Source organism: Thalassophryne amazonica, chromosome 4 (genome assembly GCF_902500255.1).
Source record: "Thalassophryne amazonica chromosome 4, fThaAma1.1, whole genome shotgun sequence".
NCBI classification, from domain to species: Eukaryota; Metazoa; Chordata; class Actinopteri; order Batrachoidiformes; family Batrachoididae; genus Thalassophryne; species Thalassophryne amazonica.
In genome coordinates this window covers 6,696,644-6,722,979 of record NC_047106.1, presented here as the reverse complement: position 1 = coordinate 6,722,979, position 26,336 = coordinate 6,696,644, and the positions used below count along the sequence as shown (strand labels likewise).

Here is a 26,336-nt window from a genome sequence, read left to right as displayed (position 1 = left end):
AAGGCTTCCTCTGCATTACAGCATCATACAGCATCTCTTTGTGCAAGGTGTGCTTTATAGTTGAATGATGCACAGAGACACTATCGGCAGCAAGATCATGTTGTAGGTCTTTGGAGCAGGTTTTTGGGTTGACTATGACTGTTCTCACCATCCTTCACTTCAGCTTATCTGAGGTTTTTCTTGGCCTACCACTTCGGGCCTTAACTAGTGCCTGTGGTCTTCCATTTCCTCACTATGTTCCTCACAGTGCAAACTGACAGCTAAAATCTCTGAGATAGCTTTTTGCATCCTTCCCCTAAACCATGATGTTGAACGATCTTTGTTTTCAGGTCATTTGAGAGTTGATTAGAGGCTCCCATGTTGCCACTCACTGGAAGAGATGCAAAGAGGGAAAACATTTGCAAATGGCCACCTTAAATATCCTTTCTCATGATTGGATTCACCTGTGTAAGGAGGTCAAGAGTTAATGGGCTTACCAAACTAATCTTGTGTTCCAATAATTTGTCCTAAAAGTATTCAAATTACTAAAACAACAAGGGTGCCCAACTTTGTGCACCTGCCTCATTTTGTTGAAATAATTATTGCACACTTTCTGTAAATACTAGAAACTTCATTTCACTTCTCAAATATCAGTGTGTTCATCTGCTATATGATATATTTAACTGAAATTTCTGATCAAAACAACCAATGATTTATAAAGGAAAATCAAGAAAATTATCAGGGTTGCCCAAACTTTTTCATACAACTGTATATCTACATGCAACCACTTTAAGTTCTTCAAAGTACCTGTTACAGTTAACTGTCACAAATCTTTAAATCTTTATACATCTGTTTTAGAAGCTATAGACACAAGGAACATAAGAAAGAGGAAGGTGTGAAAGATAATTTTGGTTATAAATATTCCAAACAACCTGTGAAACAAAATTTCTGATCGGTGATTTGTAATGTAACACTAGAACTAGCAGAGTGGAGCCAAATGGCGGCTGTGAACAGCCCAGCTTGTCACCAGTGTTATGTAAATGAGGCCGTTACACTCTACTCAGCGGGGGTTAGGGAGAAGGACAGGAATGCCAAAGTGCTTTACAGTGAAAAAGACCCACTCCTCAAAAGGATCAGATAGTCTGAACCATGTTGAGAATAAATGTTTTTATATTTTTTGGTAATTGTTTGGTCAAGATTTTTTTTTTTTACATAAAACAGTTAATAAATAGTTTCAGACACATTTGTAAGAAGTAACTCTAAAAACAGAACCCAAGTACAGTGGTCCCTCGTTTATCACGGGAGTTACGTTCTAAAAATAACCCGCAATAGGTGAAATCCTCGAAGTAGTCAGCGTTATTTTTTACAATTATTATAGATGTTTTAAGGATGTAAAACCCCTCATTACAGACTTTATACACTTTTCTCAAACAGGCATTTTCTCACTTTTCTCTCCTATGTAAACACTCAAAGTTCGAACCTTAGTAGAAAAAAAAAGTTTTCCTATAAATAATTATGATGGCTTTTAGAACTAACAAATTTAATTTTAACGATCAATCTACGAGGTTGGACACATACGAAATTATTAATAGTAACTCACCAGTATTTCACAGTTCCTCTGACCGCGCCCGTGCGTCCTGGTGCCGCTCCGCTGTCGCGTCTTTTTTACACTGAGTGACACCTCGGTGCAGGTGTCTTCTTCCGAGTGAGGAACACAGTTATGGGTAGTTGTTGGTGCTCTTTTTTCTTCTGGGCGAGAAGATTCTTATAAACAGACACACAGAACACAATGCGCATGCTCTCCCTTCGCGGTTATGCTGACCGGTGCCGCGATCAGCCTGCTTGATGAGGACGCAGAACACAATGCGCTGTAAAAAAAAAAAAAAAAAAAAAAAAAAGCATGCAAAACTGGACTCAAAAAATATGTGAAACTGCGAGGCCACGAAAGGTGAACCGCGTTATAGCGAGGGACCACTGTATATAAAAAACAGATGTTTAGTAACGAAGATATTCAAGAAACAAATTGGTCTCCAAATGGACCCCAGAGGGACTTCTGTGTAACTCCTGCTCATTATTATGCTAGTTCATTATTATGGTTTGATTTGGTTTATGGTATATGGTTTATTATCATTTTTAACCCATTTTGCCCCACTGGCAATAACTGTTGCCAAAGTATATCACTGTCATTTTCGACTCAATAAAAAATTTCAAAGGTACTAATGCAGCTTTATTATTATTTCTATCATTACTAGGTGACATTTGACCTAGTGACAAGCTGTGTGACTACTGGCAACAATCTGGGCACAAACAGGTAAAGATATGGAACAGTAATAGTAATAAGTAGACACAGTTTATGTTTGCATTCTTGCTGAAATTTATTGCTTACAGATTGTCTGAACACACCTGGCACTGCCACATCTCCTTTCTGCATTTGCCACATGTGAACTTATTACAATAAACACAACGCTTAGTGGCATGGTTTTTCTTGCAGCAACACTTAACCTGGCAAAATGTCCTTTTCCCAGTGTCAGGTGTGGGTGGTTGCTGCTGAAGGTTTTCCTTATCCACCTCCTTAGCTGCCATATGAGACTGTGCAAGCTCCACCAAGAAGTTCATCCGTCTCTCTTTGACCCCAGTGCATGCCTGATAAAGCACATGTGCGTTCAGTGCTGCAATGTCAATCAGGTTGTAAAACACATTGACTGGCCAACGCCCTGTTCTTGAATGCACAGTGTACTTTCGCATGACCCACGACCCTTATTTGGAGTAAGCGGTTGAAGATGAGTGAAATAATAAACAGGAAAACTTGACTAATTAACATGGATGAGGAATGCCAGATAATATAAACACTACACAAAAATACAATTCACAGGAGATGACACTAGAAATATAAACCCAGATATCATAAATTAATCACCAGAAGCATGAACCACAACAGGAGCAGTGGTAATCTGAAGTCATGGTGTTTAAGTTGACTTTTTAAAATTACTTTGACAACATACTACATAAATTTTGTTGTGAATAAGCAACCTACAGCCAAGCTCTGTTTGGTCAGAAGCAGAACAAAATTTTATTATTTGTCCAGACAGTAGAATTTCATTTATAGCAAGCCAGAAAATTATATTTCCAGAGTTAAATGATCTCCTGTCTGATCTGGATACTGCATTCTTGTCAGTGAACTTCATGCTGCTTTTTGAACCCCATGCTTCTCCTGAGTTGTATAATTGTTGCATGGCATGACTACTGTTTTTTGTGCTTGACCTATGTTTGTTATTTGGATCACCCTTTTGCTTTCCCCTCCAAAAAGACTGTTGCTCTATGGACTGCTCTCAAGTGTATTGACCTTGCATTTGCTTTTGCTCTTGACCTTGATCCAGCCTGCCATTTTGTTTTGTTTGTGCTTTTGTTGACTGTTTTATTTCCGGTGTGTTGTTTTGCACAAGAACAAGAGTATGTTAAAAGTGTGTTGGAGGTTAAGCGAGTGTCTGACAGGGTGATGAGTGTGAAGTTGGAAATTGAAGGGGTGATGATGAATATCATCAGTGCATATGCCCCACAGGTAGGTTGTGAGATGAAGGAGAAAGATTTCTGGAGTTTGTTAGATGAGGTGGTGGAGAGTGTGCCCAAGCATGAAAGAGTGGTGATAGGAGCGGACTTCAATGGGCATGTTGGTGAAGGGAACAGAGGTGATGAGGTAGTAATGGGAAGATATCGTATGAAGAATAGGAATGGGGAAGGACAGATGGTAGTTGATTTTGCAAAAAGGATGGAAATGGCTGTGGTGAATACCTACTTTAAGAAAAGGGAGGAGCACAGGGTAACATATAAGAGTGGAGGAAGGTGCACACAGGTGGACTACATTCTTTATAGGAGATGCAAGCTAAAAGAAATCAGAGACTGTAAGGTGGTGGCAGGAGAGAGTGTCGTTAGACAGCATAGGATGGTTGTTTGTAGGATGAGTTTAGAGGTAAAGAAGAAGAAGCGAGTGAGAGCTCAAGAAAGGATCAGATGGTGGAAGCTGAAGGAGGAAGACTGTTGTGTGAAATTTAGCGAGCAGGTGAGAGAAGCACTGGTTGGAGGGGAAGCAATTTTGGACAACTGGAAAAGTACTGCAGATGTGGTGAGGGAGACAGCTAGGACAGTACTGGGTATGACATCTGGACAGTGGAAGGAAGACAAGGAGACTTGGTGGTGGAATGAGGATGTCCAGGAAAGCATAAGGAGAAAGAGGTTGGTGAAAAAGTTTTAGGATAGTCGGAGAGATGAAGAAAGTAGACAGGATTACAAGGAGATGCGGCGTAAAGCGAAAAGAGAAGTGGCAAAAGCGAAGGAAAAGGCATCTTGCGAGCTGTACAAGAAGTTGAATAGTAAGGAAGGAGAAAAGGACTTGTACCGATTGGCCAGACAAAGGGACAGAACTGGAAATGATGTGCAGCAGGTTAGGGTGGTAAAAGATGCACATGGTAATGTGCTGACAAGTGAGGAGTGTGTGCTGAGAAGGTGGAGGGAATATTTTGAAGAGCTGATGAATAAAGAAAATGATGCGAGAGAAAAGGCTGGATGATGTGGTGAGAGTAAATCAGGAAGTACAAGAGATTAGCAAGGAAGAAGTGAGGGCTGCTATGAAGAGGATGAAGAATGGAAAGGCATTTGGTCCAGATGACATTCCAATGGAGGCATGGAAATGTCTAGGAGAGATGGCAGTAGAGTTTCTAACCAGATTGTTTAATAAAATCTTGGAAAGTGAGAGGATGCCTGAGGAGAGGAGACGAAGTGTGCTGGTTCCTATTATCAAGAACAAGGGTGATGTGCAGAGCTGCAATAACTACAGAGGCATAAAGTTGATCAGCCACAGCATGAAGTTATGGGAAAGAGTAGTAGAAGCTAGGCTTAGAAAACAGGTGAAGATCTGTGAGCAGCAATATGGTTCATGCCGAGAAAGAGCACTACAGATGCAATGTTTGCTCTGAGAATACTGTTGGAAAAGTACAGAGAAGGACAGAAAGAGTTACATTGTGTGTTTGTGGACTTAGAAAAAGCTTATGATAGGGTGCCAAGAGAAGAGTTGTGGTATTGTATGAGGAAGTCTGAAGTGGCAGAGAAGTATGTTAGGGTAGTGCAGGACATGTACAAGAATAGTGTGACAGCGGTGAGATGCGCAGTCGGAATGACAGACTCATTCAAGGTGGAGGTGGGATTACACCAAGGATCAGCTCTGAGTCCTTTCTTGTTTGCAGTGGTGATGGACAGGTTGACGGATGAGATCAGACAGGAGTCCCCATGGACTATGATGTTTGCAGATGACATTGTGATCTGTAGTGAAAGTAGAGAGCAAGTTGAGTCTAGTCTGGAGAAGTGGAGATATGCTTTGGAGAGAAGGGGAATGAAAGTCAGTAGAAGCAAGACTGAGTACATGTGTGTGAATGGGAGGGAGCCCAGTGGAATAGTGCAGTTACAAGGAGTAGAAGTGGTGAAAGTAGATGAGTTTAAATATTTGGGGTCGACTGTTCAAAGTAATGGAGAGTGTAGTAAAGAGGTGAGAAGAGAGTGCAGGCAGGGTGGAGTGGGTGGAGAAAGGTGGCAGTAGTGATTTGTGACGAAGAATATCAGCAAGAGTGAAGGGGAAGTTTACAAAACAGTAGTGAGACCAGCTATGTTGTATGGTTTAGAGACAGTGGCACTAACAAAAAGACAGGAGGCAGAGCTGGAGGTGGCAGAGCTGAAGATGTTGAGATTCTCTTTGCGAGTGACAAGAATGGACAAGATTAGGAATGAACATATCAGAGGGACAGCTCAGGTGGGACGGTTTGGAGACAAAGTCAGAGAGGCGAGATTGAGATGATTTGGTCATGTGCAGAGGAGGGACCCAGGGTATATAGGGAGAAGGATGCTGAGGATGGAGCCACCAGGCAGGAGGAGAAGAGGGAGGCCAAAGAGGTTTATGGATGTGCTGAGAGAGGACATGCAGCTGGTTGGTGTGACAGAGGAAGATACAGAGGACAGGGTGAGATGGAAACAATTGATCTGCTGTGGCGACCCCTAACGGGAACAGCTGAAAGACAAAGAAGATTTGCATATATTAAAAAGCAGTTAGCTTCATACATTTGTGGACATCAAAGTAAATTATTATTATTATTATTATTATTTACATTTATTTAACCAGGAAAGTCTCACTGAGATTAAAATTTTCTTTTGCAAGGGAGTCCTGGCCAAGAGGCAGAAAAAGTTACACTACAATTCAAATTAAATTCACACAATTAAAATAAAAAAGATTAACACAAACAGTTACAATTTAAAGAGGTCATCTTAAGTGCTCTCAATCTGGACTTAACGTGCTCAATGAAACAAGTTCCGTTAATTTCCAGTCTTTTTGCAACATGATCCATGTCGACAGAGCCGAGTAAACAAAAGCCCCTTTTCCCAGTTCTGTGCAGGCAAATGGAACAGAGCGCAACAAATGATCATTTGAAGACAAAGAATAAGAATCAACACTATCCTTAAGCCCCGTTTACACATAGACGGTAAACTCTCCGGGAAACGTCCCGGCAGAGATTTTGCCCCCTCCGGGCCGTTTTAGGGATCAAACGCCGTAGTTAACGCCGGCGCACGGGGGCATGGTTTGGTTCCGGCTTCACCGGGAATCGTCGAAAAAATTATTCAACATGTCGAATAATTCCGGGAGTGCTCCCGGAGAAGTGGCCTGACGACGGAGACAACGTGAACAACGGCGTTTGATACTTTTTAATTGCCGTGTCATCCCGCCCCTTCCTGTAGTCCCGCAGTTTACACCGCCGTAATTGGCGGCCTGCGTTGTATCCCTAACCAACGGCGTGTAAAACGACGATAGAGCCCACATCGGCATCCTCAAAGGCGTTGTAACCGGCGACAGAGGCAGACAAAACGGTGGCGCTAGCAGACAGTACGCTGTTCTAAACGCCACCTCCCAGTTAACGGCGTTCCAAACGGCCGATAGGCGGCGGTCAGTATAAAAACACTAGCGCGCTGCATGCAGGCCTCTCACTCACGGCCAGCTCCAGATATTTTTGCAGAGACGCTCCAGTATACCTCCTAAAATAAAATTGGCAGCGGCAAGGACTTACCAAGAGGTCTGGTTCAGAAGCAGAGGGTAGTCCTGTGGTGCAGACGAGCAACACGTTGAGGAGGGGGAAAAGGAGAGAAAAGAAAAGGCTGAGAGATGAGCTCCCTGTCACTCCCTCCCCCTGCACTGACAGCTGCTTCAGCCTATTATACTCTGGGGGCGGTGCCTATAAGCAAAAGTTCCTGGAGTAACGCAGGATTTGCCTGGATAAATCCAGCGGTACACAGGGCATTATCGGCGGCAGCAGAACACCGCCGTTCTCACACGCGTCTTAACCTGCGATTGTAAAGGATAGAACTGAGTATTAACCCCCGTTGCCTGACGTGTGCCGGATGCTACGGCGTCAAAACTCCGCTTTATTCAGCAGATTTAGCAGCATTTTATCCGCGTATTTGCGGCTAGTATGGCGCTCAAAACGCCGGCGAAATGCTCCGCCCCTTTCCACCGCAAAAACAGCCGGAACTACCGTGAACTTCAGTCTACGTACTACCCGCGGACAAAACTGTCTATGTGTAACCTGGGCTTTAGGCTCAAACTGCTGGTGACTCTGGTACTGGCACATTCTGATCTAATGGCTGCATTCACATAAGAAAAGGTGGCCTAATGACCCCAGCGGTGCCATTTGGCACCCTCCGGTAGATAAAGGAGTAGTGAGAAAAGGCTGGTAGTTCTAGTGTTAATTGTATATTATAAATATATTGCAGTTTTGATTCTACCATGTACAAATGCAACGTATTAGCTGTGGCACCACCCAACACACACACACATACAAAACAAAATGAAAACCATACTCTTGTGCCTTGTCCTATAATTTGGGTGTGACTCATGACTTCAAGCATCCTCAGAAATCTTGCGATTGCTAATTTCATCCATGACATATCCTGCTTTTATCGGTGCTAAAAACTGTTACTGTGCTCTGCTCAGTTTTTTGGGGTGAAACATTTTTACACTTAAAAATAATGAGTAAATTAAAATGCTGTGAAATCATTTAAATATCCTTAATGATCTTTTTAAATCTAAGTAAAAATAAGTCCTTTCCATATATTCTGAATGAAATTTACCAAATAAATTAAGTATATTTCAAAAAATACAATTTGTTAAGCAAATGTTAATTTAATTCAATGAAATAAACTCAAATATTAAATGCAAAGTTAAGATAAAATTAACTATTAATTTTTTAGGCATTTCAGTCAGTATATCCAACTAAAACACTAAACTGAATGTGTTTCATAGATTTTATTAAGTCAGTATAGCTGTTACTTACTGTGATATATACAAAGCCACTGAATTGCTTATTTCATTGAGATTTTGTCAAGCATTTTAAATGAAACATTTTTTTATTCTTGCATTTTATTTTCATTGTATTATATGTGAGCTCATAATAGCGCTACTGAAGAACAAAATTTTATATTTGACAGCACTGAGGACACTATTAAAATGAAATAAGCTCTTGCTTGCCTCTACTGGTGGTTGGCTCTCACTGCGGTATTGTATCACTTCCTGTTCCGGAGCACAGCGGTGTTTTCTGTATCTGTTAGCTGTTTAATCTGCGCAGTTAGATTGATCTAGTTATCTAGATTACGATTTGTTTCCCAGTGTAACCTTTACGTGCCTTAACTAAAGCACTCCTTCTGCTGAATCACCTCTAAATTATTTACACATTATTCACTTTGCGTGTTTTTAGGAATCCGCTAGCTTAGCGTAGCTACTAGCTCTTAGCCGATTTAGCATGGCGGCTTCTCCTGTCTCTCCCGCACTTTTCTGCTCTGGGTGTGAAATGTTTAGTTATTCCTCGGCCTCCTTTAGCAGTAACGGTACTTGTAATAAGTGTAGCTTATTCGTAGCTTTGGAGGCCAGGCTGGGCGAATTGGAGACTCGGCTCCGCACCGTGGAAAATTCTACAGCTAGCAAGGCCCCTGTAGTCGGTGCGGACCAAGGTAGCTTAGCCGCCGTTAGTTCCCCCCTGGCAAATCCCGAGCAGCCGGGAAAGCAGGCCGACTGGGTGACTGTGAGGAGGAAGCGTAGCCCTAAACAGAAGCCCCGTGTACACCGCCAACCCGTTCACATCTCTAACCGTTTTTTCCCACTCGACGACACACCCGCCGAGGATCAAACTCTGGTTATTGGCGACTCTGTTTTGAGAAATGTGAAGTTAGCGACACCAGCAACCATAGTCAATTGTCTTCCGGGGGCCAGAGCAGGCGACATTGAAGGAAATTTGAAACTGCTGGCTAAGGCTAAGCGTAAATTTGGTAAGATTGTAATTCACGTCGGCAGTAATGACACCCGGTTACGCCAATCGGAGGTCACTAAAATTAACATTAAATCGGTGTGTAACTTTGCAAAAACAATGTCGGACTCTGTAGTTTTCTCTGGGCCCCTCCCCAATCGGACCGGGAGTGACATGTTTAGCCGCATGTTCTCCTTGAATTGCTGGCTGTCTGAGTGGTGTCCAAAAAATGAGGTGGGCTTCATAGATAATTGGCAAAGCTTCTGGGGAAAACCTGGTCTTGTTAGGAGAGACGGCATCCATCCCACTTTGGATGGAGCAGCTCTCATTTCTAGAAATCTGGCCAATTTTCTTAAATCCTCCAAACCGTGACTATCCAGGGTTGGGACCAGGAAGCAGAGTTGTAGTCTTACACACCTCTCTGCAGCTTCTCTCCCCCTGCCATCCCCTCATTACCCATCCCCGTAGAGACGGTGCCTGCTCCCAGACTACCAATAACCAGCAAAAATCTATTTAAGCATAAAAATTCAAAAAGAAAAAATAATATAGCACCTTCAACTGCACCACAGACTAAAACAGTTAAATGTGGTCTATTAAACATTAGGTCTCTCTCTTCTAAGTCCCTGTTGGTAAATGATATAATAATTGATCAACATATTGATTTATTCTGCCTAACAGAAACCTGGTTACAGCAGGATGAATATGTTAGTTTAAATGAGTCAACACCCCCGAGTCACACTAACTGTCAGAATGCTCGTAGCACGGGCTGGGGTGGAGGATTAGCATCAATCTTCCATTCCAGCTTATTAATTAATCCAAAACCCAGACAGAGCTTTAATTCATTTGAAAGCTTGTCTCTTAGTCTTGTCCATCCAAATTGGAAGTCCCAAAAACCAGTTTTATTTGTTATTATCTATCGTCCACCTGGTCGTTACTGTGAGTTTCTCTGTGAATTTTCAGACCTTTTGTCTGACTTAGTGCTTAGCTCAGATAAGATAATTATAGTGGGCGATTTTAACATCCACACAGATGCTGAGAATGACAGCCTCAACACTGCATTTAATCTATTATTAGACTCTATTGGCTTTGCTCAAAAAGTAAATGAGTCCACCCACCACTTTAATTCATATCTTAGATCTTGTTCTGACTTATGGTATGGAAATAGAAGACTTAACAGTATTCCCTGAAAACTCCCTTCTGTCTGATCATTTCTTAATAACATTTACATTTACTCTGATGGACTACCCAGCAGTGGGGAATAAGTTTCATTACACTAGAAGTCTTTCAGAAAGCGCTGTAACTAGGTTTAAGGATATGATTCCTTCTTTATGTTCTCTAATGCCATATACCAACACAGTGCAGAGTAGCTACCTAAACTCTGTAAGGGAGATAGAGTATCTCGTCAATAGTTTTACATCCTCATTGAAGACAACTTTGGATGCTGTAGCTCCTCTGAAAAAGAGAGCTTTAAATCAGAAGTGTCTGACTCTGTGGTATAACTCACAAACTCGTAGCTTAAAGCAGATAACCCGTAAGTTGGAGAGGAAATGGCGTCTCACTAATTTAGAAGATCTTCACTTAGCCTGGAAAAAGAGTCTGTTGCTCTATAAAAAAGCCCTCCGTAAAGCTAGGACATCTTTCTACTCATCACTAATTGAAGAAAATAAGAACAACCCCAGGTTTCTTTTCAGCACTGTAGCCAGGCTGACAAAGAGTCAGAGCTCTATTGAGCTGAGTATTCCATTAACTTTAACTAGTAATGACTTCATGACTTTCTTTGCTAACAAAATTTTAACTATTAGAGAAAAAATTACTCATAACCATCCAACCTTCCTTTTCTCTCAAAAATTCTTGAAAGGGTAGTTGTAAAACAGCTAACTGATCATCTGCAGAGGAATGGTCTATTTGAAGAGTTTCAGTCAGGTTTTAGAATTCATCATAGTACAGAAACAGCATTAGTGAAGGTTACAAATGATCTTCTTATGGCCTCGGACAGTGGACTCATCTCTGTGCTTGTTCTGTTAGACCTCAGTGCTGCTTTTGATACTGTTGACCATAAAATTTTATTACAGAGATTAGAGCATGCCATAGGTATTAAAGGCACTGCGCTGCGGTGGTTTGAATCATATTTGTCTAATAGATTACAATTTGTTCATGTAAATGGGGAATCTTCTTCACAGACTAAAGTTAATTATGGAGTTCCACAAGGTTCTGTGCTAGGACCAATTTTATTTACTTTATACATGCTTCCCTTAGGCAGTATTATTAGACGGTATTGCTTAAATTTTCATTGTTAAGCAGATGATACCCAGCTTTATCTATCCATGAAGCCAGAGGACACACACCAATTAGCTAAACTGCAGGATTGTCTTACAGACATAAAGACATGGATGACCTCTAATTTCCTGCTTTTAAACTCAGATAAAACTGAAGTTATTGTACTTGGCCCCACAAATCTTAGAAACATGGTGTCTAACCAGATCCTTACTCTGGATGGCATTACCCTGACCTCTAGTAATACTGTGAGAAATCTTGGAGTCATTTTTGATCAGGATATGTCATTCAAAGCGCATATTAAACAAATATGTAGGACTGCTTTTTTGCATTTACGCAATATCTCTAAAATCAGAAAGGTCTTGTCTCAGAGTGATGCTGAGAAACTAATTCATGCATTTATTTCCTCTAGGCTGGACTATTGTAATTCATTATTATCAGGTTGTCCTAAAAGTTCCCTAAAAAGCCTTCAGTTAATTCAAAATGCTGCAGCTAGAGTACTGACGGGGACTAGAAGGAGAGAGCATATCTCACCCATATTGGCCTCTCTTCATTGGCTTCCTGTTAATTCTAGAATAGAATTTAAAATTCTTCTTCTTACTTATAAGGTTTTGAATAATCAGGTCCCATCTTATCTTAGGGACCTCGTAGTACCATATCACCCCAATAGAGCGCTTCGCTCTCAGACTGCAGGCTTACTTGTAGTTCCTAGGGTTTGTAAGAGTAGAATGGGAGGCAGAGCCTTCAGCTTTCAGGCTCCTCTCCTGTGGAACCAGCTCCCAATTCAGATCAGGGAGACAGACACCCTCTCTACTTTTAAGATTAGGCTTAAAACTTTCCTTTTTGCTAAAGCTTATAGTTAGGGCTGGATCAGGTGACCCTGAACCATCCCTTAGTTATGCTGCTATAGATGTAGACTGCTGGGGGGTTCCCATGATGCACTGTTTCTTTCTCTTTTTGCTCTGTATGCACCACTCTGCATTTAATCATTAGTGATCGATCTCTGCTCCCCTCCACAGCATGTCTTTTTCTTGGTTCTCTCCCTCAGCCCCAACCAGTCCCAGCAGAAGACTGCCCCTCCCTGAGCCTGGTTCTGCTGGAGGTTTCTTCCTGTTAAAAGGGAGTTTTTCCTTCCCACTGTAGCCAAGTGCTTGCTCACAGGGGGTCGTTTTGACCGTTGGGGTTTACATAATTATTGTATGGCCTTGCCTTACAATATAAAGCGCCTTGGGGCAACTGTTTGTTGTGATTTGGCGCTATATAAAAAAATTGATTGAATTGAATTGAATTGAAATAAGTGACATTTTTGCCATAATTTTACAGTTTGGGAGTAATTGTCATGGTTAAACTTGTTTTGGGGAGAATGGGGACTCTCACTCCCCCACCAAGGGACCAAGAAAACCAACTTGCAGCTTCAGGGATACCAACCAGGTGTCATATCAGCAAGAGTCACGATAAACACGAACTGCCTTACATATATGATGCCTATTGAGGCACTGGTGAGCTAGCGGCTATGAGAACAAAAGCAAAAAAAGAAAAAAACAACAGTGTGTGACTGAGCAAGGGGTCACACTTGGGTCAACCTTGGCTGAGCTGTCTTGGAGTTACAGAGACAAATGATAGAGATGTGAAAGCTGATGCAGACCTGCATTCCTGCTGCAGGAGGGAGCTTGATAGCAGACTTTGCTATGATCTGAAAGCATGAAGTCATATTTCCTCACTGTTCGTGTGCTGTGATGACAGTGCATCGTCTCAGAGAAAGAGAGGCATAGAGAGAGAGCATGCGAGAAAGATGGAGAGAGAGAGAGAGAGAGGTGGAGAGATAGAAAGATAGGCAGAAGGAGAGCAAAAGGGAGAGTGATAGATAGATAGATAGATAGATAGATAGATAGATAGATAGATAGATAGATAGATAGATAGATAGATAGATAGATAGATAGATAGATAGATAGATAGATAGATAGATAGATAGATAGATAGATAGATAGATAGATAGATAGATAGATAGATAGATAGATAGATAGATAGATAGATAGATAGATAGATAGATAGATAGATAGATAGATAGATAGATAGATAGATAGATAGATAGATAGATATACTCAACAAAAATATAAATGCAACACTTTTGGTTTTGCTCCCATTTTGTATGAGATGAACTCAAAGATCTAAAACTTTTTCCACATACACAATATCACCATTTCCCTCAAATATTGTTCACAAACCAGTCTAAATCTCACACAGCACAATGCCACAGATGTCGCAAGATTTGAGGGAGCGTGCAATTGGCATGCTGACAGCAGGAATGTCAACCAGAGCTGTTGCTCGTGTATTGAATGTTCATTTCTCTACCATAAGCCGTCTCCAAAGGCGTTTCAGAGAATTTGGCAATACATCCAACCAGCCTCACAACCGCAGACCACATGTAACCACACCAGCCCAGGACCTCCACATCCAGCATGTTCACCTCCAAGATCATCTGAGACCAGCCACTCAGACAGCTGCTGAAACAATTGGTTTGCATAACCAAAGAATTTCTGCACAAACTGTCAGAAACCGTCTCAGGGAAGCTCATCTGCATGCTCGTTGTCCTCATCGGGGTCTCGACCTGACTCCAGTTCATCGTTGTAACCGACTTGAGTGGGCAAATGCTCACATTCGCTTGGCACATTGGAGAGGTGTTCTCTTCACGGATGAATCCCGGTTCACACTGTTCAGGGCAGATTGCAGACAGCGTGTGTGGCGTCGTGTGGGTGAGTGGTTTTCTGATGTCAGTGTTGTGGATCGAGTGGCCCATGGTGACGGTGGGGTTATGGTATGGGCAGGCATCTGTTATGGATGAAGAACACAGGTGCATTTTATTGATGGCATTTTGAATGCACAGAGATACCGTGACGAGATCCTGAGGCCCATTGTTGTGCCATACATCCAAGAACATCACCTCATGTTGCAGCAGGATAATGCACGGCCCCATGTTGCAAGGATCTGTACACAATTCTTGGAAGCTGAAAATGTCCCAGTTATGCATGGCCGGCATACTCACCGGACATATCACCCATTGAGCATGTTTGGGATGCTCTGGACCGGCGTATACGACAGCATGTACTAGTTCCTGCCAATAACCAGCAACTTCGCACAGTCATTGAAGAGGAGTGGACCAACATTCCACAGGCCACAATTGACAACCTGATCAACTCTATGCGAAGGAGATGTGTTGCACTGCATGAGGCAAATGGTGGTCACACCAGATACTGACTGGTATCCCCCCAATAAAACAAAACTGCACCTTTTAGAGTGGCCTTTTATTGTGGGCAGTCTAAGGCACACCTGTGCACTAATCAATCAATCAATCAACTTTTTTTTTATATAGCACCAAATCACAACAAACAGTTGCCCCAAGGAGCTTTATATTGTAAGGCAAGGCCATACAATAATTATGAAAAACCCCAACGGTCAAAACGACCCCCTGTGAGCAAGCACTTGGCTACAGTGGGAAGGAAAAACTCCCTTTTAACAGGAAGAAACCTCCAGCAGAACCAGGCTCAGGGAGGGGCAGTCTTCTGCTGAGACTGGTTGGGGCTGAGGGAAAGAACCAGGAAAAAGACATGCTGTGGAGGGGGGCAGAGATCGATCACTAATGATTAAATGCAGAGTGATGCATACAGAGCAAAAAGAGAAAGAAACAGTGCATCATGGGAACCCCCCCCACAGTCTACGTCTAAAGCAGCATAACCAAGGGATGGTCCAGGGTCACCTGATCCAGCCCTAACTATAAGCCTTAGCGAAAAGGAAAGTTTTAAGCCTAATCTTAAAAGTAGAGAGGGTATCTGTCTCCCTGATCTGAATTGGGAGCTGGTTCCACAGGAGAGGAGCCTGAAAGCTGAAGGCTCTGCCTCCCATTCTACTCTTACAAACCCTAGGAACTACAAGTAAGCCTGCAGTCTGAGAGCGAAGCGCTCTAATGGGGTAATATGGTACTACGAGGTCCCTAAGATAAGATGGGACCTGATTATTCAAAACCTTATAAGTAAGAAGAAGAATTTTAAATTCTATTCTAGAATTAACAGGAAGCCAATGAAGAGAGGCCAACACGGGTGAAATATGCTCTCTCCTGCTAGTCCCCGTCAGTACTCTAGCTGCAGCATTTTGAATTAACTGAAGGCTTTTTAGGGAACTTTTAGGACAACCTGATAATAATGAATTACAATAGTCCAGCCTAGAGGAAATAAATGCATGAATTAGTTTTTCAGCATCACTCTGAGACAAGACCTTTCTGATTTTAGAGATATTGCGTAAATGCAAAAAGGCAGTCCTACATATTTGTTTAATATGCGCTTTGAATGACATATCCTGATCAAAAATGACTCCAAGATTTCTCACAGTATTACTAGAGGTCAGGGAAATGCCATCCAGAGTAAAGATCTGGTTAGACACCATGCTTCTAAGATTTGTGGGGCCAAGTACAATAACTTCAGTTTTATCTGAGTTTAAAAGCAGGAAATTAGAGGTCATCCATGTCTTTATGTCTGTAAGACAATCCTGCAGTTTAGCTAATTGGTGTGTGTCCTCTGGCTTCATGGATAGATAAAGCTGGGTATCATCTGCGTAACAATGAAAATTTAAGCAATACCGTCTAATAATACTGCCTAAGGGAAGCATGTATAAAGTGAATAAAATTGGTCCTAGCACAGAACCTTGTGGAACTTCATAATTAACTTTAGTCTGTGAAGAAGATTCCCCATTTACATGAACAAACTGTATTCTATTAGACAAATATGATTCAAACCACCGCAGCGCAGTGCCTTTAATACCTATGACATGCTCTAATCTCTGTAATAAAATTTTATGGTCAACAGTATCAAAAGCAGCACTGAGGTCCAACAGAACAAGCACAGAGATAATCACTAATCACTAATCATGGTGTCTAATCAGCATCTTGGTATGGCACACCTGTGAGGTGGGATGGATTATCTCAGCAAAGGAGAAGTGCTCACTATCACAGATTTAGACTGGTTTGTGAACAATATTTGAGGGAAATGGTGATATTGTGTATGTGGAAAAAGTTTTAGATCTTTGAGTTCATCTCATACAAAATGGGAGCAAAACCAAAAGTGTTGCGTTTATTTTTTTGTTGAGTGTAGATAGAGGCAGAGAGAGAGAAAGAGAGGTGGAGAGATAGAAAGAAAGGTAGAAGGAGAGCAAAAGGGAGAAAGATAGATGATAGAAATAGGCAGAGAGAGCGAGACATAGACAGAGAGAGTCTGTTAGTCCCAAAAGGTAAATCAGTTGCTAATTGTGAATTGCAAAAGATGAAAACTGAAAAAATATTTCCCAAAACAGGAACGCAGATCTCACAAAACATAATGTCACAAAACGTGAATTTATTCAAGATTTGGTGTATGCGCTTGGCTGAGGAGCCAATGGTGAAAATCTACCATCTGTGGGATTATGACTGCACGCCTCTCACTTTCATTTCACCACGGGGCTTTGCACCACCCCTGGACTCAGACACACATTTAACCTGACACTTGCATGAAATTGGACTGGTGCGTAATCTAGCGTGCCAATGAGTAAACTTGTCTTAAACTGTTGTAAACTGTGTGCAGCTGCTTGCCAGTGTGCATTTTTCTTTTTTTTTTATGTTAACTTTGGGAATTAGTCGTGAACATTGTGCAGCCTATTCAAAAACACTGAGTGTCATTGCACAGGGCATCTGAACTTGAAATTGAGATTATAACGAGATGTTTGTTACATCTATAATAAACATAACTTTACAGATACATTAACTAATTCATAAGAAGGAATGAAAATGTACCTGTTATGCCAATCCATTACAATATAAATATTATAAATTACCTTTGAGACAATATTCCAAATGCATTCTCCACGGCATGACAGAATGGTGTCATCAGCCAGGTTCGGACAGCAAATGCATCATCGGCTATGAAATGATTTTTTATACCGTGGCGCCCAGCGGGTCAAAGTGGGACACATTGGCATCAAAAATTGTGCAGCAGTGCGGGTGAACAGTCCAACACTTGGTGAATTCTGCTTCATGATGATAGGACGAGTGGACATTGAATGATCAAATAGTAACGTCACTATGAACGGTTGGTCATGACAAGCCCATTATCCCTGTGGTAACTTTTCTGATACATCCTGCTTAAAACCCAAAAAGTCAGAAGGATCATGAGGCCCCGCTTTCACGTTCTGCATTCATACGGAAAATCAAGATAAGTGAACTTTTGCCCTTCTGCTCCACAGGAGGTTTCTGTCCTCCCTGAGCTTGCCTTAGGATGCCTGTGTTACTGTTTGACAGGTGTACCACCTCAGTCAAACTCCCCACCTGCCACTGTCCCCAGAGTGAATCACGCCCAACTGGGCCGGGCGCTTGACAAAATAAATGAAAGCCTGCTCGAGGCTCGCCTACCCACCTCACCGGATGTAGTGACACCCCACCCCAAAAAAATGTAATATTAGGGTTTGTGATGCACATTTCCTGAAGAAATTGATCCAAAATGTGAAATCCATAAACTACTTAAACAGAAAGAAAATATATATCATGAATGATATTCATGTTTTGTGACTTACATTTTGAGACCTGCGTCCATGTTTTGTGGGATATGTTATTTATGGTTTGCAGCAAAATCATTATTGGTTCACAGATTTTCACGGTTTTCATAAATTTTCATGAATGGTTTGCAGATAATTCGTGGTTTGTGTGAAAGAGAAAGCACACATGCAAGACAGATGGAGAGAAAGAGAAAGAGAGAGAGACAGAGAGAGAGGGGGGGGATTGAGAGATTGAGAGAGATCTATGAGATCCGCCTGAGTTAAACGTATTTCTGTGGTTTGTGGCTTTCTTCCCACAGTTGGACAACATAAATACAAATTCACATGGAGAGCAGGGTGGGGGAGGGCTGGCAGTGGATTTTTATGACAGATTTGTCACATATGTACTCTGGAGCTGTAGGCAGATGTTATGTGTCGGACGCAGCTTGGAGAACCGACCAGCGTTTGAAGGACCCAGTATGAAATAAGCAGAGCACGGTTCAAAGGCTAACTGAATTTAATACATAACAGTGATAATATAATAACAGAAAGGTGCGGTCTGGCGTGGTGCGCTCCCAGCAGCGCTAACGGTCCGGAGCCAGAAGCTGTTTCGGACTCAAGGACCCCGCCGACACCCCCCAGGTGGCCGCAACAACCGAGTCTGTGAAAGAAGGAACCATTATGTGAGTCCACACTCTACACACAGAACACTTAAAGGTGTACAAACAGCAAACACTTCCTGGCTTGATTACTGATCAGCTTCCCAACCTGCAGGCATGGAACATCCAGTTCACAAAACTCCACCGCAGTGGAAGCTGATACATGACTAACATACAGCTCAATACAATAAGGTGTGAGGGACACCACATTTACTGACTGTATAACTGTTAGTCACAAAATCTAACGTACCTCAGGAAGTGTGCTGACGAGCGTGAGACCTCACCCCCTCCTCTTTCACAGACTGTGCATCAAACCTGGACGTTCTCAGCATCCGCTGCTGATGAGATGGCTCCCAAGACGACGATCTCACCCGTCTGGTCACAAGGTCGAGTCTCTGGCAAATACACACTGTGCACTCCAGTCTTAAATGCCAACATGTTCCAATCCATCCAGATGCACCACAGCTGTGAGTCCTGACGAGTCGCAGGTGATCAGGGTGAGGTCCTGACAGCCTCAGCAACACAGCCACTCAGTCCCAAACGCAAGCCACCTGGGAGGAAAACCAAAAAACAGAAACAAACCGGCAGCCAGGCCCCCCCAGCCATATAACAGTACCCCACCCTCACGGGAAGCCTCCCGGCGACCACACACACCTGGCCCAGGAGAAACACCCCCCTCCAGGGACCATGGCTGGAAACCGCGTCTGCGTTCATCCTCCAACAGACTGGTTGAACTGGCTGCATCTTTGCCCCTGTTTCTGACAGTCTCTTAGCACAGGTGTGGCCAGGAGTTCTTACACCTGTGCGGTCAGCCTTTATCCAAACATGTGTGATTAGTCATAAAACAAAACAACCAAAACACCCCCCCCTCCCCAGGGGACCGTCCCATCAAACCCCAGGGAAGGGGAGAAAGGAAAAACAACCCAAACCCAAGCCTACAAACAAAAATACTAAAACACCCCCCCCCCCAGAGGACCATTCCATCAAACCCTAGGGAAGGGGAGAAAAGAAAAACAACCCAAACTTGAGCTCACAAACAAAAATGCCAAAATACCCCCCCCCCCCCCAGAGGACCGTTCCATCAAACCCCAGGGAAGGGGAGAAAAGAAAAACCCAAACTTGAGCTCACAAACAAAAATGCCAAAATACCCCCCCTCCTCCCCCCAAACGACACGTAGGGACCAACACCCCCCAGAGGGCCACCCGCCAGCTCCAGGAGTAATAACCACGGCCGAGGTCCCTCTGGGATCCAACGTCACCCATGGGGACTACCGGCGCCTCCCAGAGGACCACTCGTCAACCCCAGGAGACGCCTCCCCTCATGACCAATGGACCCAGCCCCGGCCGTCCACGGCTAGATGGACCCAACGCCCTTTCCCCCCCAGAGGACACCACAGTCAAACCCTGAGGGCGGAAACTGGGGGGGGAAAACAAAAAGATACCCCAAACCCCCCCCCTCCCCTCCCGGGTGCAGAGGCTACCTGGGAAACGCCCAGCACAACCTAACTGCACCCCTCCAGCAATGCCGACACTACGGCACACCCGGCTGGAGTCAGAGGAGAAGAGAGGGCATAACAAAAAACAAAGAGAAAAAACAACCCAAGTACCACCCCATCACCCCCCAGGGGACCGTTCCATCTAACCCTGGGGATGTGAAACAAAAAGAAATAAAAGAAAAAAACAAACAGACCAACACACAGTTGTTTGGGTCCTTTTTTTTGTTTTTTTGTTTTTTTTTTGTTCTTTGTCAGACAGGCTGCAGGGTCACAACCCCAGACAAATAGTGGACAACAAAAAACATAAAATCCCTCACAAAAACCAACTAAAAAAAAAACACCCACACAAAATGAACTAACACAAAACAAATCAGTGAGTTATACCGTCAAGCTCAACCAAATGGAACACACCTGTTCCTACTCAAGAGCTTGACGGTAACGTGATTCAGTCACCACAAGGGGGAGCCAGAGTGCAAAAAATGAAAAAACCCCTTTGGCGACAGAAAAAACAAACAAGCTGCTTTTATGTGCGCAGCTGAGTGCAACACACAACCAAAATGTGCTCAACTAAATAACGCCGAGCTGATACAACAGACGCAGTAGTTACCTTTGTCCGGGGAAACGGGGCTACGACTGTAACACAGGAAGCCCAGCGACCCGTGCTAACAGAGCTCCGCCGTGCGCGTGAACCCATTACAAACGCACTCTTGCAGCTCCCGTTTAAACCTCTTATCCGGTCGGAGTGTGACGCGAAGCCGTCGCCAGTCACACTCCACCACGACCCACGGATAAGGCACAACACAGGAACACGGCTGCAAGAGAGCACAAATCAGTATCCAGTAATGGGTCTCAAACACGCACCTTCCGGGCGGAGAGCCCCGCAACTGATCCGGATAACCACTGAACGTCTGCTGCCGCCTTCCCGGCGCGTTACCGTCTCTGCTACCGCTGGGTCCGTGATGTTTGGCCAGAGACTACTGTTATGTGTTGGACGCAGCTCGGAGAACCGACCAGCGTTTGAAGGACCCAGTATGAAATAAGCAGAGCACGGTTCAAAGGCTAACTGAATTTAATACATAACAGTGATAATATAATAACAGAAAGGTGCGGTCTGGCGTGGTGCGCTCCCAGCAGCGCTAACGGTCCGGAGCCAGAAGCTGTTTCGGACTCAAGGACCCCGCCGACACCCCCCAGGTGGCCGCAACAACCAAGTCTGTGAAAGAAGGAACCATTATGTGAGTCCACACTCTACACACAGAACACTTAAAGGTGTACAAACAGCAAACACTTCCTGGCTTGATTACTGATCAGCTTCCCAACCTGCAGGCATGGAACATCCAGTTCACAAAACTCCACCGCAGTGGAAGCTGATACATGACTAACATACAGCTCAATACAATAAGGTGTGAGGGACACCACATTTACTGACTGTATAACTGTTAGTCACAAAATCTAACGTACCTCAGGAAGTGTGCTGACGAGCGTGAGACCTCACCCCCTCCTCTTTCACAGACTGTGCATCAAACCTGGACGTTCTCAGCATCCGCTGCTGATGAGATGGCTCCCAAGACGACGATCTCACCCGTCTGGTCACAAGGTCGAGTCTCTGGCAAATACACACTGTGCACTCCAGTCTTAAATGCCAACATGTTCCAATCCATCCAGATGCACCACAGCTGTGAGTCCTGACGAGTCGCAGGTGATCAGGGTGAGGTCCTGACAGCCTCAGCAACACAGCCACTCAGTCCCAAACGCAAGCCACCTGGGAGGAAAACCAAAAAACAGAAACAAACCGGCAGCCAGGCCCCCCCAGCCATATAACAGGCAGAGTTCTGTACAGAAAACTGCGACCAAACAAACCAAACTGCAAAAAAACTGGCCAACGTTACCTCGTTCTCCTTTAATTGATTTCTGTAGTTCTTTTCTTAATGCCATTTTAATCACTGGATGTCTGTGTCCTCCAATATACAAATAATGAATGTTTATGAGGTGAAAGATGGAATGTTCTATTGAACAATGTTGTGTTTAACATTGGGTCTCCAGGAAAAAGACTTGTAGTTTGAACAACACAACAACTTTATTACAGCTCTGTAGGGAATTAGCGCTCGTGGTTAATTCTACCTCGAAACCTGGGGCACCACCTATTGACTGTTTGATTTTATAACAGTGTTATAACATCAGTATTTTTCGGATCAGTCAACAAGAAATATTAAATCAGTCTATCTTCCAGTCCAAAAGTTCTACAGGTCAAATTTGATACTTCTGTTCAAACCATATAAACCACAGACAACCGCATATGTTTAAAACATTTATTTAACTCAGTCAGGGGTCGGACGCATTTCACTGCAGCACACAACTTTCCTGGAGAGTAAAAAGAGCAGCTTTTCCTCTGGAGGATTTCAACTGCATCTCGCATGTACTGCAAGTGCGGCGGCTACATCCGAGGCTAACGGCCGCTACAACCGAGGTTAGCGGCGGCTACATCCAAGGCTGGCGGCGGCTACATCTGAGGCTTGTGGCGGCCACATCCGAGGCTAGTGGCGGCTACATCCGAGGCTTGCGGCGGCTACATCCGAGGCTGGCGGCGGCTACATCCGAGGCTGGCGGCGGCTACATCCGAGGCTACCGGCGGCTACATCTGAGGCTTGCGGTGGCTACATCCGAGGCTAGTGGCGGCTACATCCGAGGCTTGCGGCGGCTACATCCGAGGCTGGCGACGGCTACATCCGAGGCTGGCGGCGGCTACATCCGAGGCTACCGGCAGCTACATCTGAGGCTACCGGCCACTACAACCGAGGTTAGCGGCGGCTACATCCGAGGCTGGCGGCAGCTACATCCGAGGCTGGCGGCGGCTACATCTGAGGCTAGCGGTGGCTACATCCGAGGCTGGCGGCGGCTACATCCGAGGCTACCGGCGGCTACAACCGAGTTTAGCGACGGCTACATACGAGGTTGGCGGCGGCTACATCCGAGGCTACCGGCGGCTACATCTGAGGCTTGCGGTGGCTACATCCGAGGCTAGTGGCGGCTACATCCGAGGCTTGCGGCGGCTACATCCGAGGCTGGCGACGGCTACATCCGAGGCTGGCGGCGGCTACATCCGAGGCTACCGGCAGCTACATCTGAGGCTACTGGCCACTACAACCGAGGTTAGCGGCGGCTACATCCGAGGCTGGCGGCAGCTACATCCGAGGCTGGCGACGGCTACATCTGAGGCTAGCGGTGGCTACATCCGAGGCTGGCGGCGGCTACATCCGAGGCTACCGGCGGCTACAACCGAGGTTAGCGACGGCTACATACGAGGCTGGCGGGGGCTACATCCGAGGCTAGCGGCCGCTACAACCGAGGCTGGTGGCGGGTACATCCGAGGCTGGCGACAGCTACATCTGAGGCTACCGGCTGCTACATCTGAGGTTGGCGGTGGCTACATCCGAGGCTAACGGCGGCTACATCCGAGGCTGGCGGCGGCTACATCTGAGGCTACCGGTGGCTACATCTGAGGTTGGCGGCGGCTACATCCGAGGCTAACGGCGGCTACGACCGAGGCTGGTGGTGGCTATATCCGAGGTTATCATCGGGGCGGGTCGGTGTGCGGCGACCGGACCTGTGGTGGTGGAGACTATAAGTGAGAATTGTTTCACAATTAATAGTGGCCAGTATTAAACCACAATGTCAACATGGCACCACCTAAGAAAACGGATAAATTTGACGAAGACATAGAGGAGATAAATACCTCATTAAACCATATATCAAAAGACATGTCTAATCTAGACAAGTTGACGGAGGAGATTAAAGAGCTGAAAAATCTTGTTAAAGAGAAGGACAAGATTATTAAGAAGCTTGAACAACGTGTGGATGAACTTGAACAATACTCTAGAAAAGACGATGTTATAATATCTGGTTTAGAAACAGAACATCGGTCTTATGCAAGGGTAGTGGATTCTAGTGGAGCCAATGGGGAGGATGCACCACCTGAAGAACTTCAAACATTGGAAAAACAAGTTACAAACTTTTTATATCAAAAAGGTGTTGTCATCCATCAAGACACTATATCAGACTGTCATACTATTCCATCCAAAGTGTTGTGTGGGCAGAAGAGGAGGTACTGCTGGCCCACCACCAGAGGGCGCCCTGCCTGAAGTGCGGGCTTCAGGCACGAGAGAGCGCTACCGCCACGGACACAGCCGGGAGTGACAGCTGTTACTCATTATGTCCTGACAGCTGTCACTCATTCTTCATCATCCCACTCCATAAAACCCAGACGTCATCTCCACCTCATCGCCGAGATATCGTACTTCAATGGAGGTAATATCCTCAGCCATTTGTGTTTACTTATAAGCTGTATATTGTGAGTGTTTGCAGGAGTACCGGTCCCTCTTCCTGTGGAGGCTGAGTGAGTGCAGGACGGCACTCTTTTCCTCTGAGGGATCACTGTAAATTCATCAGCATATTGAGTGAGAGGTGGAGGTGGCATTCCCACCGTTATTGTTACTGGGTGTACACACACCCACACTCTTTGTTCTTCGCCAGCAGTACCAGATCCAACAGTCGGGGACGGTGATCACTTGGGAATTCGGGACTTGGCGGCTCCAGTATTCACCAGGTTCGGTGGCGGCGGAAATCGTGTGGTTCCGGCTCTTCTCAGGACAGACGTCTTCTATCCTCGAGCCTGCCCACACTTCACCTTTGTGGATTGACTGTAATCATATTCTGAGATTGTCTGTGTATTCGTTGTGCACCTTCACAACATTAAATTGTTATATTTTGGCTCATCTATTGACCGTTCATTTGCGCCCCCTGTTGTGGGTCCGTGTCACTACACTTTAACAACACAAAGATAGTAAAAATAAACTATCTAACATTGTTATATGATTTACAAGCAGAAAATACAAAAATGAATTATTAAGACAGGCAAAGAATCTGAAAGGAACAAGTGTCTATATAAATGAGCATGTAACGAGAAAAAAAATGCAGATATTGCTAGGGAAGCAAGACTACTAAAAAAAACAGAAACACGTTGGTACATGGGTCTGGAACTGTAGGGTGTGGATCAGAGTGAAAGAAGGAACAAATGGTATACAAATCATAAACATGGATGACCTTACAAAATACAGACCTGAATAGACAATTAAGTATGCCAGTTGGTAATTTGACCAACAAAAATCAGATCAAACAAGGAAACAGATGATAAAATATACGACATAGACAACAACATTGATGAAAGTATATTTGACTTAAAAACAATTGGTTGTGAGTATTATATGGAAGAACAGTTAAATAGTGAAAAAATTACAGAAGATACCCTGTCACTTATACATATAAACAGCCAAAGCTTGTACTGTAAAATGTCAAAAATAAAAGATTATTTAAATCAGTTTAAAAATATATTCAGCATTGTTGCAATCACAGAATCTTGGCTTAAAGATGACCTCATGGCTGATGTTCAAATGGAGGGATATGAGCTGTATTTTGTAAACAGAAGAGATAAAAAAGGCGGAGGTATTGCTTTGTACACAAAAACAGATCTGACGTACAATTGTAGAAGAAATGACAATTATAGATGATCATAGAAATTGTAACAGTGGAAATTGTACATGAAACATCTAAGAATATTCCAATCAGTTGTGTATACAGAGCACCAGACTCTTGCATTGTGAAATTTACAGATAAAATAATAGAATTATTCCATCAAATCAAAAAAACAAACAAACAAAAAAAACGCTTTTTATGTGTGGAGACTTTAACATTAATATAGAAAGCTCCAGCTGCCAAAGAACAAGTGATTTTGTGAATTCAATGTATAGTTTGGGTTTATTCCCCTTGATAACAAAACCAACCAGAATTACATCGCAAAGTGCAACTGTAATTGACAATATATTCACAAACAGAACAGATGAAATTATTAAGAATGGGATCTTGATGACAGATTTTAGTGATCATTTACCAGTTTTTTCAATATTAAAATACAAAAAGAAAAAAAACTGTTATAAATTTTAAAAGAGATAAGTCAGTAAAAGCCTTAGAGGCATTAAATTTGTTGTGTGGGC

At 43.8% G+C, this 26,336-nt stretch overlaps 1 protein-coding gene and 1 long non-coding RNA gene across 2 annotated transcripts in view; one reads left to right on the top strand and one right to left on the bottom strand.

The window, feature by feature from the left end:
* The window catches only part of LOC117509383, a 362,900-nt gene that overhangs the window by 284,708 nt on the left and 51,856 nt on the right, over window positions 1–26,336 (top strand). The gene's annotated exons all lie outside the window — the stretch shown is intronic.
* LOC117509384 lies at window positions 2,500–21,001 on the bottom strand. The gene is made up of 3 exons (XR_004560395.1): window positions 20,991–21,001; window positions 16,213–16,215; window positions 2,500–2,622 (listed from the first exon to the last, which is right to left on the bottom strand). It is a non-coding gene; the product is annotated as an uncharacterized LOC117509384 (long non-coding RNA).